The sequence below is a fragment of the Rutidosis leptorrhynchoides genome, chromosome 9 (assembly GCF_046630445.1).
Source record: "Rutidosis leptorrhynchoides isolate AG116_Rl617_1_P2 chromosome 9, CSIRO_AGI_Rlap_v1, whole genome shotgun sequence".
Classification (NCBI taxonomy): Eukaryota; Viridiplantae; Streptophyta; class Magnoliopsida; order Asterales; family Asteraceae; genus Rutidosis; species Rutidosis leptorrhynchoides.
The window spans coordinates 92,831,793-92,838,117 of NC_092341.1; the positions used below are offsets into that span (position 1 = coordinate 92,831,793).

The window sequence follows — 6,325 nt, forward strand, 5'->3', positions numbered from 1 at the left end:
TTTTTTTTTTTTTTGCAAATCGACTTTTTTCTGTGCAGACTGATTTTTTTTTGTGCAGATTGAGTCAATCTGCGTGCAGATTGACCTTTTTTGCAGTTTTTTTTTTTAAAAAAAAAACTGAAAAAAACGTCAATCTGCACGCTGATTGACTCAATCTAAAAAAAAAAAAAAAAATTCTGCACAGGAAAAAAAACTGCAAAAAAATAAAAAAAAAAATTTGTCAATCTGCAGCAGATTTACTGAATCTACACGAGTTCTATGGGTTCTCTACATACTCTAGTTCTCTAGGGATCCTTTAACTATATATATATATATATATATATATATATATATATATATATATATATATATATATATATATATATATAATCGTGAAACTTAATTCCATGTGATACTCCATAATTAATTTTTAATCAAAAATGCTGACGTATAAAAACCTTAGTTAATCACAATTATTAGTACTAATTAATCAAAAGAAAATCCACGTTGACATCTTTAATCCTGAAGTAAAAAACACGCACTAGAATTCCCCCACATGTCTACTCCTACGTATACATCTGCTACAAACCCTAATACATGAATTGATTCAACCTGACAACAGATGGATATATGAATCGCAATCAATCAGATAAAACAGAAAACCAATCGCAAGAAGCGTTGATCATCTGTCTTCGATTAGAAAATTCAAATTAAAACGTACAGATTTCCAATTGCAGGACGAAACGTACAGATTTCCGATTGCAGGACGAAATCGGAATTCAAACTCGCTGGACGAAATCGGAATTCAAATTTGCTGGTCGGCGTGGTTTTCAGCAATTTTTATTATTGCATATTATAGGTCACTTCATCCTCACCTTCTAACCTACCGATTAAATTTGAATTATTGTGTATGTTGTTTTTATGTTGTTGTATTTGCAATTATTCTGAATTTTCTTAGGTTATTAAATTTTCAGAAATAAATCGTTGTTCAATTGTTATGTCGAAGAGCCTTATTAAATTTTCACCTTCTAACCTTATTTGGTTAGGTTTTTCAGTAGTGATGTCTGATTACAAGATGTTGAAAGTTTTTCTTCTTGATCAGTTTCTGTTTGTAGAGTTAGGCTCAATTATAATGGCCTGCTATATACTTATACAGTACCAATAATGAGGATCATACATTGTGAAGTATTTCTAATTTCTTTTTCGTGTTTGTTACGTTTACCTGGTTAAAATTGAGGGAAATTATTCAAGTAACTATCTATAAATTATGTTCATAGCTGTCTAAAAATTTTCTTCTTCATAAGAGTTTTTCTTTCTTTTAAAATTTTACCAAGATATGGGTAGCTAAGGCTTTAATGCTCAGAATAATGGGCAAAGATTGGGCATCACATGGCATATATCTTTGCGTGGACCAAGTGAGTATGATGTTATCATATGTTCTGTAAGTATATGGGTCATGCATATGGTGTATTGTAAGCATGTAGACTTATATACAATCTCTGTATTTGTAGGTAGGGTGTTGAATGTTAGAATATGGGTCATGCATATGGTCCATTTGTAAACATGATTCCAATCTCTATACATTTGTTTATATATATAAAATGATACTATGTTGCCTTAAAACATAAGATAAATTGTATGCATGGTTGTATTTTAATGATTAATCAACATGATACTATATGCAATTTTCAAGAGATGATACTAAATGGTACAATATACAATTTTCATCTTGAACATTATAAATGACATATTTGTGATAATAGGGCACTCCTGACATGGGTGCGACTGCTGCTGCGGGTACTGGGGCAGTGCTGGTGGTAATCTGGATTTTTTGCATAACAGTCAACAGTTTCAAGCTTTATGAGCCATGGTCCAAGCTAATCCACAAATCTGGCAGGTGTGTATCCTCTATTAGAAAAACGACGATGGTCAGAGGGGATTCACCAGGCTGTGGAGGCCAAAGAAGGCTTAATGTTCCAGGTATGTAGGGTTTATAATTGTCTTATGTGGCATGCCACATCATCACTCTCAAAGAAAATCCTCTCTAAATTTATTAAATTGTTCTCTTTTTATACTTACTAGGCAGATTCGGTTGTGGTGGCGCAAATAACATACCAATCACTATTTAAGTTGTACCCTAAGCTCTCTAGAATCACACGAACTGCAAAAGGTATTCACATTCTCTAGGTGATGGTTGGGATACACCTGGTGATGAAATTGAAGGTATATTCGTTTAGGGTTTATGGTTATTATTGTTTTTAGTTTTTGTGTGTGTGTGTGTGTGTGTGTGTGTGTGTGTGTGTTTGTGTGTGTGTGTGTGTGTGTGCTATATATGTTTATTCTTGCTGATAGTGTCAGCTTCTTGCTGATAGTGTCAGCTTCTTGTATATGCACACTGTTGTAGTAGTATTTTATAGCTATAATAATGATATATGACATGTGATCAGATTCAAGTTTCCAGTTCATGGTAAGATCACTACATAATCAAGGTAATATTAATATTTGTTCACTTCAGACGAATTTAAAAGTATATTTTTGGTCAATTTTAGGAGACTTTCGTTTAACCCATTTGACCCGTTTTTCTGCAGTCGTGGCTCTCTTTTAAGGGTGTGTTGTCTTGAAGGGTCTCGCCGAACATATAAAATATAGACTTTTTAATTGTAGTGTTATTGGAAATTAGGTTAAAATTGTAATTATATGACATAATTGTAATTGGTAAAGAGGATATAGTTTCAGCTCTCTACAAGTGAATCGGGTCAAATGCTGATGTAGTTTCAGCTCCCATGTTTGACTTAAAACCAGGGGAATGAGATGATGGAAGATGAAGAAGCTCCTGATACTGCTCGACTATGTTGGGTAATGTTGGTGGATTTGGTCTCGGATCAAATCCAACCCGTTTGCACCAAATCCGAACCCATGGGGTGTACCATTTGGTTATGCACCAATAAGTACCCAATTTACTTCTTTTGCTTCTTCACCTACAACTGGTGGTCTGTTTATACCTGCATCTTTCAATGTTGATTCGCAACATCCTCTACACCCACCTCAACAGACACGTTTTGGTGCATTATATGAAGGCTTTAGGATTAACAAGTAACAACAATCAAATTGGTGGTGGAAAGGGTTTGGATAGCCTGCTCGGATTGTATCTGACCAACAGGCTTTAGGGGCGGTTGTCGGCTTATTTGGATAATCGAGACAGTTTATGGCTGGTCAAACTTCTGATGGATTTGCCATTGCTTCTTCAAGTGGTGGTGGGCTTGCTAATCCAGCTTCCATTATTGGTGGTGGCTTTGGTGGTGGTGCTGCAGCAACTGCTGGTGGATTTATTAGAGGTAATATTAATATCTTATTGATATGTTTTAGGTAACACCAATCAAAGTGAAGTTTGCTATTAAAGTTGAAGTTGTAAATTCTATAGTTTTGACTTTTGCATGATTATAAAATTGTACATATACTCTAGGCAACTCCAATCAAAGTGAAGTTTACTATTAAATTTGAAGTTATACAGCTATGGCATGAAAAGGGATTTGGCAGGGACAAGTAGTTCCATATGATGGTGCTATTATGAATGACAAAAAGGTAGCATCTAAATTTATGCTTTGTTCATTTTATGTATTCAGTTTTTCATTCACTATTACATGTAAATGTATAAAATTTTGATTTTAGAGTTCATATTGCATATTGCATATGTTATTATTAAAAGAGGTGCGGATAATATTATGTCTATTTAAACGGTAATCAATAATTACTCAATGCTTATATCATCACTCTCAAAAATAGAAGACCTTACATCCTATGTTGCATGATTGTCCCTACTGATAGATTTACCCCATAGCATATGTAACTGGTCATCGCATATGTGTTTATGTGTTGCAATTTTTTTTGATACCATCTACCAATAATATACTTCATCTAACTCTTTGTGTAACAGGAAGGTATTCTACGGACCAAACCGGCAACCATTCTTACAACATAGTCTATAGTTGTCAAGCCTGTATACATATTCTTATTGATTTGCTTGCGCAGAAACAAGAATGTTTAAAGTACATAACATTGGTTTTATGTGTATGCTATACTATCTTACGGTGTTTATTGGGACGCCTATATAATTCTATATAGTCATAACAAAGGTATCTACATTTGTGTTCACTCAATAGTACACCTAGGCCACCTGACAAACGGTTCAGGTTGGTAGGTTTGGGTAACGGGTTAAAATAGTTTTGGGTTGAATGGGTCATGGGTCATGGATCAAACGGGTCATATTTTTAAACGGGTCCTAATGGGTCAGGTAGGGTCTGGTTCGGTAAAGAAACTTATCTTCATCTCACATCGATTGCTTCAATCGACCGAAGTGTTTAACTTTCTAACTTATTTTTTTTTTTTTAAATTGCATAAGGGACCTTCGTTTATTGATCGATCAGACTATAACACCCATCATCTGTTTCAAAACGAGGTATATCTCTATCCTTATATCACATGTTTACGTTAGGCTATAGTTGACTTATAGGTTTAGTGAGTGCTCAATTTTGGACATCAAGATGAATAAAGTTAGACCCGGAAATTTTAAAATAAGTTTTGGTATGAAGCCCATTGTTGTTGAGGCTGAATAGGTTATTTATTTTTTCTCTATAATAAACTGCTTCTTTGTGGTAATACTCTGTAATTTCCTGTAAATTGTGATTCAAATGGGTTTGAAGAAGGTTGGTTGCAGCACTATGATCGTGAATGTGAGGTTCTTGGCAGGTTGAATTCTTTTTGAAGTTTTGGTATTGTGCTGTACAAATTATACCTCTTGTTTGGAAAAATTACATATTACTCAAGTTTTACTGATTGTACTCCGCAATAGTTTGGTTCTTCTTAGCCTTTTTTTTTTCTTTCTCCGCAGTTAACTCGTTGAGTCCATTTATATCTGAACCTATTCGAAATTTTTATACCCATCGGTAATGTATGGGTACGTTACTTATCTTATCTTTTTAATTATAAATAGTGCTCTGAATAATAAATAGTATTTGTTTCTCCTTTTTTTTTTTTTGGTGACTCAGGAACCCCCTACGAACGAATCCTTTGGACTCCCCCGCAGAGGGTAAACCTGGGGGAACGAGCCCGCTGAGCGCCAGACCCGCTACCGGGTGAATTGCCTGTGAAGGCACCCCTCATGGTCAACCTCCTTTATTTCAATATAATACTTTTGTACATTTGTTCAACACTCTTCAACAAATTCCATTCTCCTTTATTTATACATGTAATTTGTTTTTCTTTAGTGTCTTCCAAATGAATTGCTAGGACTTCCTGGCCTCCGAAGTGGGAGTCCGAAGTGGGAGGACAGTTTCATGCTTCAATCGTGAAGGATCCGAATAGAAATGGTAGGTTGAAAGAAGAGACGTCGAAGAAAAAATCAAACTTTTGTTTCATCTGGATTTCCACGTTTTCGCCAACGGAGTGGAATAAAGCCCAACAATGAATGTTTACTCAGTTGCATACTTGAATAGCATGTTTTTTATCTGCTACATGTTTACAAAAATTAAAAACCTTAAATGATACTTATAACATTTTCTGTCTATTTGATGCACAACGATACTTGTGAGACTGTTCTAATCATAACTTTAAATGATACAACATTTTACGTTTCGATTTAGTTTGATTATAAGTCCCCGTACAACGCACGGGCTCTTAAATCTAGTATATATATATAACTGTAAAGTACATTGCAAAAGATAACTTTAATATCTATACACTAAAAATGTATATTAGTTTCTTTAATGCATAGGTGTATGGTACATTTATTATTATTTTATGCAACTAGTGAATTAATAGTTTCGCCCTCAACAAATGCCAAAGATAAACTTTATGAAATGAATTCCAGTAAAATGCTTTACAAAGTCTAACAGCATTAATGAACTTAAATAAATAAATTTAAAAACATAAACAACAAAAACAATGATTATTATTTTTATTTTTTTTGAAAAGCTCTCTTTTTATTAAATCACCAAAAAACCAAAGATATAACAAATACTCGATGGTGCACAAGCAGTGTACTAAACTAAGCAATTACATCCAACTAACAAGATTAACAATACAATTTTAATACAATAACGAAACGATATCGAAAAGGCACCCCGTTTTACGCCTTCGGAATATCAATTTTGAGATATTACTTGAATATCTCTTGACTACACCATCCATTTCTCCAGCTCAATCTTGAATTTTTTGCCTCTGTTTGTGATCCAACGGTGTGACAAGACTATGACACTCACCATAATATCTTCTTTTAGAATCAAATTATTTTATTTCAGAATGCTATGCGCCATCTTATGTCTCCAATTCCAAATACACCAAAGAACTA

General features: G+C 34.0%; 1 long non-coding RNA gene across 14 annotated transcripts; it reads left to right on the forward strand.

Annotated features, from left to right (window-relative positions):
- Nucleotides 1–525: 525 nt before the first annotated feature.
- On the forward strand, nucleotides 526–5,451 carry LOC139866296 (uncharacterized). Of its 14 annotated transcripts, none has more exons than XR_011765369.1 (9): nucleotides 526–838; nucleotides 1,743–1,959; nucleotides 2,062–3,314; nucleotides 3,443–3,561; nucleotides 3,914–4,435; nucleotides 4,680–4,748; nucleotides 4,868–4,933; nucleotides 5,025–5,128; nucleotides 5,244–5,451. It is a non-coding gene; the product is annotated as an uncharacterized lncRNA (long non-coding RNA). The 14 variants fall into 14 exon arrangements; XR_011765368.1 differs by having other exon boundaries at nucleotides 4,680–4,725; XR_011765360.1 differs by having other exon boundaries at nucleotides 3,914–4,748.
- The last annotated feature ends 874 nt before the right edge of the window (nucleotides 5,452–6,325 follow it).